This window comes from Lepisma saccharinum, chromosome 9, assembly GCF_977018435.1.
Source record: "Lepisma saccharinum chromosome 9, izLepSacc3.1, whole genome shotgun sequence".
Classification (NCBI taxonomy): domain Eukaryota; kingdom Metazoa; phylum Arthropoda; class Insecta; order Zygentoma; family Lepismatidae; genus Lepisma; species Lepisma saccharinum.
Window position 1 is genome coordinate 58466944 of NC_139237.1, and position 10000 is coordinate 58476943.

The 10000-nt window shown below is 43.1% G+C and overlaps 1 protein-coding gene and 28 non-coding genes across 29 annotated transcripts in view; 28 read left to right on the forward strand and 1 right to left on the reverse strand.

Annotated features, from left to right (window-relative positions):
• Positions 1-10000, reverse strand: part of LOC145992683 (uncharacterized) — a 245492-nt gene that overhangs the window by 72346 nt on the left and 163146 nt on the right. The gene's annotated exons all lie outside the window — the stretch shown is intronic.
• Positions 40-111, forward strand: TRNAW-CCA (transfer RNA tryptophan (anticodon CCA)). The gene has a single exon. It is a non-coding gene; the product is annotated as a tRNA-Trp (tRNA).
• TRNAW-CCA (transfer RNA tryptophan (anticodon CCA)) lies at positions 688-759 on the forward strand. The gene has a single exon. It is a non-coding gene; the product is annotated as a tRNA-Trp (tRNA).
• TRNAW-CCA (transfer RNA tryptophan (anticodon CCA)) lies at positions 1119-1190 on the forward strand. The gene has a single exon. It is a non-coding gene; the product is annotated as a tRNA-Trp (tRNA).
• TRNAW-CCA (transfer RNA tryptophan (anticodon CCA)) lies at positions 1334-1405 on the forward strand. Its single transcript has one exon. It is a non-coding gene; the product is annotated as a tRNA-Trp (tRNA).
• TRNAW-CCA (transfer RNA tryptophan (anticodon CCA)) lies at positions 1763-1834 on the forward strand. The gene has a single exon. It is a non-coding gene; the product is annotated as a tRNA-Trp (tRNA).
• Positions 1979-2050, forward strand: TRNAW-CCA (transfer RNA tryptophan (anticodon CCA)). Its single transcript has one exon. It is a non-coding gene; the product is annotated as a tRNA-Trp (tRNA).
• TRNAW-CCA (transfer RNA tryptophan (anticodon CCA)) lies at positions 2411-2482 on the forward strand. Its single transcript has one exon. It is a non-coding gene; the product is annotated as a tRNA-Trp (tRNA).
• On the forward strand, positions 3275-3346 carry TRNAW-CCA (transfer RNA tryptophan (anticodon CCA)). Its single transcript has one exon. It is a non-coding gene; the product is annotated as a tRNA-Trp (tRNA).
• On the forward strand, positions 3490-3561 carry TRNAW-CCA (transfer RNA tryptophan (anticodon CCA)). The gene has a single exon. It is a non-coding gene; the product is annotated as a tRNA-Trp (tRNA).
• Positions 3706-3777, forward strand: TRNAW-CCA (transfer RNA tryptophan (anticodon CCA)). The gene has a single exon. It is a non-coding gene; the product is annotated as a tRNA-Trp (tRNA).
• Positions 3920-3991, forward strand: TRNAW-CCA (transfer RNA tryptophan (anticodon CCA)). Its single transcript has one exon. It is a non-coding gene; the product is annotated as a tRNA-Trp (tRNA).
• On the forward strand, positions 4135-4206 carry TRNAW-CCA (transfer RNA tryptophan (anticodon CCA)). Its single transcript has one exon. It is a non-coding gene; the product is annotated as a tRNA-Trp (tRNA).
• On the forward strand, positions 4351-4422 carry TRNAW-CCA (transfer RNA tryptophan (anticodon CCA)). The gene has a single exon. It is a non-coding gene; the product is annotated as a tRNA-Trp (tRNA).
• On the forward strand, positions 5036-5107 carry TRNAW-CCA (transfer RNA tryptophan (anticodon CCA)). The gene has a single exon. It is a non-coding gene; the product is annotated as a tRNA-Trp (tRNA).
• TRNAW-CCA (transfer RNA tryptophan (anticodon CCA)) lies at positions 5465-5536 on the forward strand. The gene has a single exon. It is a non-coding gene; the product is annotated as a tRNA-Trp (tRNA).
• TRNAW-CCA (transfer RNA tryptophan (anticodon CCA)) lies at positions 6148-6219 on the forward strand. Its single transcript has one exon. It is a non-coding gene; the product is annotated as a tRNA-Trp (tRNA).
• On the forward strand, positions 6364-6435 carry TRNAW-CCA (transfer RNA tryptophan (anticodon CCA)). The gene has a single exon. It is a non-coding gene; the product is annotated as a tRNA-Trp (tRNA).
• On the forward strand, positions 6796-6867 carry TRNAW-CCA (transfer RNA tryptophan (anticodon CCA)). The gene has a single exon. It is a non-coding gene; the product is annotated as a tRNA-Trp (tRNA).
• Positions 7011-7082, forward strand: TRNAW-CCA (transfer RNA tryptophan (anticodon CCA)). The gene has a single exon. It is a non-coding gene; the product is annotated as a tRNA-Trp (tRNA).
• TRNAW-CCA (transfer RNA tryptophan (anticodon CCA)) lies at positions 7227-7298 on the forward strand. Its single transcript has one exon. It is a non-coding gene; the product is annotated as a tRNA-Trp (tRNA).
• Positions 7442-7513, forward strand: TRNAW-CCA (transfer RNA tryptophan (anticodon CCA)). Its single transcript has one exon. It is a non-coding gene; the product is annotated as a tRNA-Trp (tRNA).
• TRNAW-CCA (transfer RNA tryptophan (anticodon CCA)) lies at positions 7657-7728 on the forward strand. Its single transcript has one exon. It is a non-coding gene; the product is annotated as a tRNA-Trp (tRNA).
• On the forward strand, positions 7873-7944 carry TRNAW-CCA (transfer RNA tryptophan (anticodon CCA)). The gene has a single exon. It is a non-coding gene; the product is annotated as a tRNA-Trp (tRNA).
• Positions 8340-8411, forward strand: TRNAW-CCA (transfer RNA tryptophan (anticodon CCA)). Its single transcript has one exon. It is a non-coding gene; the product is annotated as a tRNA-Trp (tRNA).
• TRNAW-CCA (transfer RNA tryptophan (anticodon CCA)) lies at positions 8554-8625 on the forward strand. Its single transcript has one exon. It is a non-coding gene; the product is annotated as a tRNA-Trp (tRNA).
• TRNAW-CCA (transfer RNA tryptophan (anticodon CCA)) lies at positions 8769-8840 on the forward strand. The gene has a single exon. It is a non-coding gene; the product is annotated as a tRNA-Trp (tRNA).
• Positions 9452-9523, forward strand: TRNAW-CCA (transfer RNA tryptophan (anticodon CCA)). The gene has a single exon. It is a non-coding gene; the product is annotated as a tRNA-Trp (tRNA).
• On the forward strand, positions 9668-9739 carry TRNAW-CCA (transfer RNA tryptophan (anticodon CCA)). The gene has a single exon. It is a non-coding gene; the product is annotated as a tRNA-Trp (tRNA).

Consider the following 10000-nt stretch of genomic DNA (forward strand, 5'->3'; position numbering starts at 1 on the left):
TCTCAAAATTCTGAAGAGTTCCTTCCTATCTGTAGGAACGACCTCGTGGCGCAACGGTAGCGCGTCTGACTCCAGATCAGAAGGTTGCGTGTTCAAATCACGTCGGGGTCAAAATATTTATTATATTTTTCATTTCCAAGAACTCACATTGGAAAATTTTCATCGAGTCGTGCGAAGCTGCACTTGAGCAACATTTTGTAATTCTGATAGTTCGATCTCAAAAATTCTGAAGAGTTCCTTCCTATCTGCAGGAACGACCTCGTGCTGCAACGGTAGCGAGTCTGACTACAGATAAGAAGGTTGCGTGTTCAAATCACGTCGGGGTCAAAATATTTATTATATTCTTCATCTCCAAGAACTGACACTAAAAAATTTTCGTCGAGCCGTGCGAAGCTGCACTTGAGCAACATTTTGTAATTCTGATAGTTGGCTCTCAAAAATTCTGAAGAGTTCCTTCCTATCTGCAGGAACGACCTCGTGCTGCAACGGTAGCGAGTCTGACTACAGATAAGAAGGTTGCGTGTTCAAATCACGTCGGGGTCAAAATATTTATTATATTCTTCATCTCCAAGAACTGACACTAGAAAACTTTCGTCGAGCCGTGCGAAGCTGCACTTGAGCAACATTTTGTAATTCTGATAGTTGGCTCTCAAAAATTCTGAAGAGTTCCTTCCTATCTGCAGGAACGACCTCGTGGCGCAACGGTAGCGCGTCTGACTCCAGATCAGAAGGTTGCGTGTTCAAATCACGACAGGGTCAAAAATTTATTATATTCTTCATCTCCAAGAACTGACATTGGAAAATTTTCATGGAGCCATGCGAAGCTGCAATTGAGCCACCTTTTGTAATTCTGATAGTTCGATCTCAAAAATTCTGAAGAGTTCCTTCCTATCTGCAGGAACGACCTCGTGGTGGAACGATATCGAGTCTGACTACAGATAAGAAGGTTGCGTGTTCAAATCACGTCGGGGTCGAAATATTTATTATATTCTTCATCTCCAAGAACTGACACTAGAAAATTTTCGTCGAGTCGTGCGAAGCTGCATTTGAGCAACATTTTGTAATTCTGATAGTTGGCTCTCGAAAATTCTGAAGAGTTCCTTCCTGTCTGCAGGAACGACCTCGTGGCGCAACGGTAGCGCGTCTGACTCCAGATCAGAAGGTTGCGTGTTCAAATCACGACGGGGTCAAAAATTTATTATATTCTTCATCTCCATGAACTGACACTGGAAAATTTTCATGGAGCCATGCGAACCTGCAATTGAGCCACCTTTTGTAATTCTGATAGTTGGCTCTCGCAAATTCTGAAGAGTTCCTTCCTGTCTGCAGGAACGACCTCGTGGCGCAACGGTAGCGCGTCTGACTCCAGATCAGAAGGTTGCGTGTTCAAATCACGACGGGGTCAAAAATTTATTATATTCTTCATCTCCAAGAACTGACACTGGAAAATTTTGATGGAGCCATGCGAAGCTGCAATTGAGCCACCTTTTGTAATTCTGATAGTTCCATCTCAAAAATTCTGAAGAGTTCCTTCCTGTCTGAAGGAACGACCTCGTGGCGGAACGGTAGCGCGTCTGACTCCAGATCAGAAGGTTCCGTGTTCAAATCACTACGGGGTCAAGAATTTATTATATTCTTCATCTCCAAGAACTGACACTGGAAAATTTTCTCGAGCCGTGCGAAGCTGCACTTGAGCAACCTTTTGTAAATCTGATAGTTCGATCTCAAATATTCTGAAGAGATCCTCCCTATCTGCAGGAACGACCTCGTGGCGCAACGGTAGCGCGTCTGACTCCAGATCAGAAGGTTGAGTGTTCAAATCACGTCAAGGTCAAAATATTAATTATATTCTTCATTTCCAAGAACTGGCATTGGAGAATTTTCATCGAGCCGTGCGAAACTGCAATTGATCCACCTTTTGTAATTCTGATAGTTCGATCTCAAAAATTCTGAAGAGTTCCTTCCTATCTGCAGGAACGACCTCGTGGGGCAACGGTAGCGCGTCTGACTCCAGATCAGAAGGTTGCGTGTTCAAATCACGTCGGGGTCAAAATATTTATTATATTCTTCATTTCCAAGAACTCACATTGGAAAATTTTCATCGAGCCGTGCGAAGCTGCACTTGAGCAACATTTTGTAATTCTGATAGTTCGATCTCAAATATTCTGAAGAGTTCCTTCCTATCTGCAGGAACCACCTCGTGGCGCAACGGTAGCGCGTCTGACTCCAGATCAGAAGGTTGAGTGTTCAAATCACGTCAGGGTCAAAATGTTAATTATATTCTTCATTTCCAAGAACTGGCATTGGAAAACTTTCATCGAGCCGTGCGAAGCTGCAATTGAACAACATTTTGTAATTCTGATAGTTGGCTCTCAAAAATTCTGAAGAGTTCCTTCCTATCTGCAGGAACGACCTCGTGGCGCAACGGTAGCGTGTCTGACTCCAGATCAGAAGGTTGCGTGTTCAAATCACGTCGGGGTCAAAATATTTATTATATTCTTCATTTCCAAGAACTCACATTGGAAAATTTCCATCGAGCCGTGCGAAGCTGCACTTGAGCAACATTTTGTAATTCTGATAGTTGGCTCTCAAAAATTCTGAAGAGTTCCTTCCTATCTGCAGGAACGACCTCGTGGTGCAACGGTAGCGAGTCTGACTCCAGATAAGAAGGTTGCGTGTTCAAATCACGTAGGGGTCAAAATATTTAGAATATTCTTCATTTCCAAGAACTGACACTAGAAAATTTTCATCGAGCCGTGCGAAGCTGCACTTGAGCAACATTTTGTAATGCTGATAGTTGGCTCTCAAAAATTCTGAAGAGTTTTTTCCTATCTGCAGGAACGACCTCGTGGTGCAGCGGTAGCGAGTCTGACTACAGATAAGAAGAATGCGTGTTCAAATAACGTCGGGGTCAAAATATGTATTATATTCTTCATTTCCAAGAACTCACATTGGAAAATTTTCATCGTGCCGTGCGAAGCTGCAATTGAGCAACATTTTGTAATTCTGATAGTTGGCTCTCAAAAATCCTGAAGAGTTCCTTCCTATCTGCAGGAACGACCTCCTGGTGCAACGGTAGCGAGTCTGACTACAGATAAGAAGGTTGCGTATTCAAATCACGTCGGGGTCAAAATATTTATTATATTCTTCATCTCCAAGAACTGACACTAGAAAATTTTCATCGAGCCGTGCGAAGCTGCACTTGAGCAACATTTTGTAATGCTGATAGTTGGCTCTCAAAAATTCTGAAGAGTTCCTTCCTATCTGCAGGAACGACCTCGTGGCGCAACGGTAGCGCGTCTGACTCCAGATCAAAAGGTTGCGTGTTCAATTCACGACGGGGTCAAAAATTTATTATATTCTTCATCTCCAAGAACTGACACTGGAAAATTTTCATGGAGCCATGCGAAGCTGCAATTGAGCCACCCTTTGTAATTCTGATAGTTCGATCTCAAAAATTTTGAAGAGTTCCTGCCTATTTGCAGGAACGACCTCGTGGCGCAACGGTAGCGCGTCTGACTCCAGATCAGAAGGTTGCGTGTTTAAATCACGTCGGGGTCAAAAAATTTATTATATTCTTCATCTCCAAGAACTGACACTTGAAAATTTTCATCGAGCCGTGCGAAGCTGCACTTGAGCAACATCTTGTAATTCTGATAGTTGGCTCTCAAAAATTCTGAAGAGTTACTTCCTATCGGCAGGAACGACCTCGTGGCACAACGGTAGCGCGTCTGACTCCAGATCAGAAGGTTGCGTGTTCAAATCACGTTGGGGTTAAAATATTAAATTATATTCTTCATCTCCAAGAACTGACTAGGAAAATTTTCATCGAGCCGTGCGAAGCTGAATTGAGCAACTTTTGTAATTCTGATAGTTGTCTCTAAAAAATTCTGAAGAGTTCCTTCCTATCTGCAGGAACGACCTCGTGGCGCAACGGTAGCGCGTCTGACTCCAGATCAGAAGGTTGCGTGTTCAAATCACGTCGGGGTTAAAATATTTATTATATTCTTCATCTCCAAGAACTGACACTGGAAAATTTTCATCGAGCCGTGCGAAGCTGAATTGAGCAACGTTTTGTAATTCTGATAGTTGTCTCTAAAAAATTCTGAAGAGTTCCTTCCTATCTGCAGGAACGACCTCGTGGCGCAACGGTAGCGCGTCTGACTCCAGATCAGAAGGTTGCGTGTTCAAATCACGTCGGGGTCAAAATGTTTATTATATTCTTCATCTGCAAGAACTGACACTGGAAAATTTTTATCGAGCCCTGCGAAGCTGCATTTGAGCAACCTTTTGTAATTTTGAGAGTTGCTTCTGAAATTTCTGAAGAGTAACTTTGTAATGGGCTGGAACGACCTCGTGGCGCAATGGTAGCGCGTCTGACTCCAGATCAGAAGGTTGCGTGTTTAAATCACTTCGGGGTCAAAATATTTATTATATTCTTCATTTCCAAGAACTCACATTGGAAAATTTTCATCGAGCCGTGCGAAGCTGCACTTGAGCAACATTTTGTAATTCTGATAGTTGGCTCTCAAAAATTCTGAAGAGTTCCTTCCTATCTGCAGGAACCACCTCGTGGCGCAACGGTAGCGCGTCTGACTCCAGATTAGAAGGTTGCGTGTTCAAATCAAGTCGGGGTCAAAATATTTATTATATTCTTCATTTCCAAGAACTCACATTGGAAAATTTTCATTGAGTCATGCGAAGCTGCACTTGGAAAATTTTCATCGTGCCATGCGAAGCTGCACTTGAGCAACATTTAGTAATTCTGATAGTTGGCTCTCAAAAATTCTGAAGAGTTCCTTCCTATCTGCAGGAACGACCTCGTGCTGCAGCGGTAGCGAGTCTGACTACAGATATGAAGGTTGCGTGTTCAAATCACGTCGGGGTCAAAATATTTATTATATTCTTCATCTCCAAGAACTGACACTAGAAAATTTTCATCGAGCCGTGCGAAGCTTCACTTGAGCAACATTTTTTGTAATGCTGATAGTTGGCTCTCAAAAATTCTGAAGAGTTCCTTCCTATCTGCAGGAACGACCTCGTGGCGCAACGGTAGCGCGTCTGACTCCAGATCAGAAGGTTGCGTGTTCAAATCACTACGGGGTCAAGAATTTATTATATTCTTCATCTCCAAGAACTGACACTGGAAAATTTTCTCGAGCCGTGCGAAGCTGCACTTGAGCAACCTTTTGTAAATCTGATAGTTCGATCTCAAATATTCTGAAGAGTTCCTTCCTAACTGCAGGAACGACCTCGTGGCGCAACGGTAGCGCGTCTGACTCCACATCAGAAGGTTGCATGTTCAAATCACGACGGGGTCAAAAATTTATTATATTTTTCATCTCAAAGAACTGACACTGGAAAATTTTCATGGAGCCATGCGAAGCTGCAATTGAGCCACCTTTTGTAATTCTGATAGTTCGATCTCAAAAATTCTGAAGAGTTCCTTCCTATCTGCAGGAACGACCTCGTGGCGCAACGGTAGCGCGTCTGACTCCAGATCAGAAGGTTGCGTGTTCAAATCAAGTCGGGGTCAAAATATTTATTATATTCTTCATTTCCAAGAACTCACATTGGAAAATTTTCATTGAGTCGTGCGAAGCTGCACTTGGAAAATTTTCATCGTGCCATGCGAAGCTGCACTTGAGCAACATTTAGTAATTCTGATAGTTGGCTCTCAAAAATTCTGAAGAGTTCCTTCCTATCTGCAGGAACGACCTCGTGGTGCAGCGGTAGCGAGTCTGACTACAGATATGAAGGTTGCGTGTTCAAATCACGTCGGGGTCAAAATATTTATTATATTCTTCATCTCCAAGAACTGACACTAGAAAATTTTCATCGAGCCGTGCGAAGCTGCACTTGAGCAACATTTTTTGTAATGCTGATAGTTGGCTCTCAAAAATTCTGAAGAGTTCCTTCCTGTCTGCAGGAACGACCTCGTGGCGGAACGGTAGCGCGTCTGACTCCAGATCAGAAGGTTGCGTGTTCAAATCACTACGGGGTCAAGAATTTATTATATTCTTCATCTCCAAGAACTGACACTGGAGAATTTTCTCGAGCCGTGCGAAGCTGCACTTGAGCAACCTTTTGTAAATCTGATAGTTCGATCTCAAATATTCTGAAGAGATCCTTCCTATCTGCAGGAACGACCTCGTGGCGCAACGGTAGCGCGTCTGACTCCAGATCAGAAGGTTGAGTGTTCAAATCACGTCAGGGTCAAAATATTAATTATATTCTTGATTTCCAAGAACTGGCATTGGAGAATTTTCATCGAGCCGTGCGAAACTGCAATTGATCCACCTTTTGTAATTCTGATAGTTCGATCTCAAAAATTCTGAAGAGTTCCTTCCTATCTGCAGGAACGACCTCGTGGGGCAACGGTAGCGCGTCTGACTCCAGATCAGAAGGTTGCGTGTTCAAATCACGTCGGGGTCAAAATATTTATTATATTCTTCATTTCCAAGAACTCACATTGGAAAATTTTCATCGAGCCGTGCGAAGCTGCACTTGAGCAACATTTTGTAATTCTGATAGTTCGATCTCAAATATTCTGAAGAGTTCCTTCCTATCTGCAGGAAGCACCTCGTGTCGCAACGGTAGCGCGTCTGACTCCAGATCAGAAGGTTGCGTGTTCAATTCACGTCAGGGTCAAAATGTTAATTATATTCTTCATTTCCAAGAACTGACACTGGAAAATTTTCATGGAGCCATGCGAAGCTGCAATTGAGCCACCCTTTGTAATTCTGATAGTTCGATCTCAAAAATTCTGAAGAGTTCCTTCCTATCTGCAGGAACGACGTCGTGGCGCAACGGTAGCGCGTCTGACTCCAGATCAGAAGGTTGCGTGTTCAATTCACGACGGGGTCAAAAATTTATTATATTCTTCATCTCCAAGAACTGACACTGGAAAATTTTCATGGAGCCATGCGAAGCTGCAATTGAGCCACCCTTTGTAATTCTGATAGTTCGATCTCAAAAATTCTGAAGAGTTCCTGCCTATTTGCAGGAACGACCTCGTGGCGCAACGGTAGCGCGTCTGACTCCAGATCAGAAGGTTGCGTGTTTAAATCACGTCGGGGTCAAAAAATTTATTATATTCTTCATCTCCAAGAACTGACACTTGAAAATTTTCATCGAGCCGTGCGAAGCTGCACTTGAGCAACATCTTGTAATTCTGATAGTTGGCTCTCAAAAATTCTGAAGAGTTACTTCCAATCGGCAGGAACGACCTCGTGGCACAACGGTAGCGCGTCTGACTCCAGATCAGAAGGTTGCGTGTTCAAATCACGTTGGGGTTAAAATATTAAATTATATTCTTCATCTCCAAGAACTGACACTGGAAAATTTTCATCGAGCCGTGCGAAGCTGAATTGAGCAACTTTTGTAATTCTGATAGTTGTCTCTAAAAAATTCTGAAGAGTTCCTTCCTATCTGCAGGAACGACCTCGTGGCGCAACGGTAGCGCGTCTGACTCCAGATCAGAAGGTTGCGTGTTCAAATCACGTCGGGGTTAAAATATTTATTATATTCTTCATCTCCAAGAACTGACACTGGAAAATTTTCATCGAGCCGTGCGAAGCTGAATTGAGCAACGTTTTGTAATTCTGATAGTTGTCTCTAAAAAATTCTGAAGACTTCCTTCCTATCTGCAGGAACGACCTCGTGGCGCAACGGTAGCGCGTCTGACTCCAGATCAGAAGGTTGCGTGTTCAAATCACGTCGGGGTCAAAATGTTTATTATATTCTTCATCTGCAAGAACTGACACTGGAAAATTTTTATCGAGCCCTGCGAAGCTGCATTTGAGCAACCTTTTGTAATTTTGAGAGTTGCTTCTGAAATTTCTGAAGAGTAACTTTGTAATGGGCTGGAACGACCTCGTGGCGCAATGGTAGCGCGTCTGACTCCAGATCAGAAGGTTGCGTGTTTAAATCACTTCGGGGTCAAAATATTTATTATATTCTTCATTTCCAAGAACTCACATTGGAAAATTTTCATCGAGCCGTGCGAAGCTGCACTTGAGCAACATTTTGTAATTCTGATAGTTGGCTCTCAAAAATTCTGAAGAGTTCCTTCCTATCTGCAGGAACCACCTCGTGGCGCAACGGTAGCGCGTCTGACTCCAGATTAGAAGGTTGCGTGTTCAAATCAAGTCGGGGTCAAAATATTTATTATATTCTTCATTTCCAAGAACTCACATTGGAAAATTTTCATTGAGTCATGCGAAGCTGCACTTGGAAAATTTTCATCGTGCCATGCGAAGCTGCACTTGAGCAACATTTAGTAATTCTGATAGTTGGCTCTCAAAAATTCTGAAAAGTTCCTTCCTATCTGCAGGAACGACCTCGTGGCGCAACGGTAGCGCGTCTGACTCCAGATCAGAAGGTTGCGTGTTCAAATCACTACGGGGTCAAGAATTTATTATATTCTTCATCTCCAAGAACTGACACTGGAAAATTTTCTCGAGCCGTGCGAAGCTGCACTTGAGCAACCTTTTGTAAATCTGATAGTTCGATCTCAAATATTCTGAAGAGTTCCTTCCTAACTGCAGGAACGACCTCGTGGCGCAACGGTAGCGCGTCTGACTCCACATCAGAAGGTTGCGTGTTCAAATCACGACGGGGTCAAAAATTTATTATATTTTTCATCTCCAAGAACTGACACTGGAAAATTTTCATGGAGCCATGCGAAGCTGCAATTGAGCCACCTTTTGTAATTCTGATAGTTCGATCTCAAAAATTCTGAAGAGTTCCTTCCTATCTGCAGGAACGACCTCGTGGCGCAACGGTAGCGCGTCTGACTCCAGATCAGAAGGTTGCGTGTTCAAATCAAGTCGGGGTCAAAATATTTATTATATTCTTCATTTCCAAGAACTCACATTGGAAAATTTTCATTGAGCCGTGCGAAGCTGCACTTGGAAAATTTTCATCGTGCCATGCGAAGCTGCACTTGAGCAACATTTAGTAATTCTGATAGTTGGCTCTCAAAAATTCTGAAGAGTTCCTTCCTATCTGCAGGAACGACCTCGTGGTGCAGCGGTAGCGAGTCTGACTACAGATATGAAGGTTGCGTGTTCAAATCACGTCGGGGTCAAAATATTTATTATATTCTTCATCTCCAAGAACTGACACTAGAAAATTTTCATCGAGCCGTGCGAAGCTGCACTTGAGCAACATTTTTTGTAATGCTGATAGTTGGCTCTCAAAAATTCTGAAGAGTTCCTTCCTGTCTGCAGGAACGACCTCGTGGCGGAACGGTAGCGCGTCTGACTCCAGATCAGAAGGTTGCGTGTTCAAATCACTACGGGGTCAAGAATTTATTATATTCTTCATCTCCAAGAACTGACACTGGAAAATTTTCTCGAGCCGTGCGAAGCTGCACTTGAGCAACCTTTTGTAAATCTGATAGTTCGATCTCAAATATTCTGAAGAGATCCTTCCTATCTGCAGGAACGACCTCGTGGCGCAACGGTAGCGCGTCTGACTCCAGATCAGAAGGTTGAGTGTTCAAATCACGTCAGGGTCAAAATATTAATTATATTCTTCATTTCCAAGAACTGGCATTGGAGAATTTTCATCGAGCCGTGCGAAACTGCAATTGATCCACCTTTTGTAATTCTGATAGTTCGATCTCAAAAATTCTGAAGAGTTCCTTCCTATCTGCAGGAACGACCTCGTGGGGCAACGGTAGCGCGTCTGACTCCAGATCAGAAGGTTGCGTGTTCAAATCACGTCGGGGTCAAAATATTTATTATATTCTTCATTTCCAAGAACTCACATTGGAAAATTTTCATCGAGCCGTGCGAAGCTGCACTTGAGCAACATTTTGTAATTCTGATAGTTCGATCTCAAATATTCTGAAGAGTTCCTTCCTATCTGCAGGAACCACCTCGTGGCGCAACGGTAGCGCGTCTGACTCCAGATCAGAAGGTTGAGTGTTCAAATCACGTCAGGGTCAAAATGTTAATTATATTCTTCATTTCCAAGAACTGGCATTGGAAAA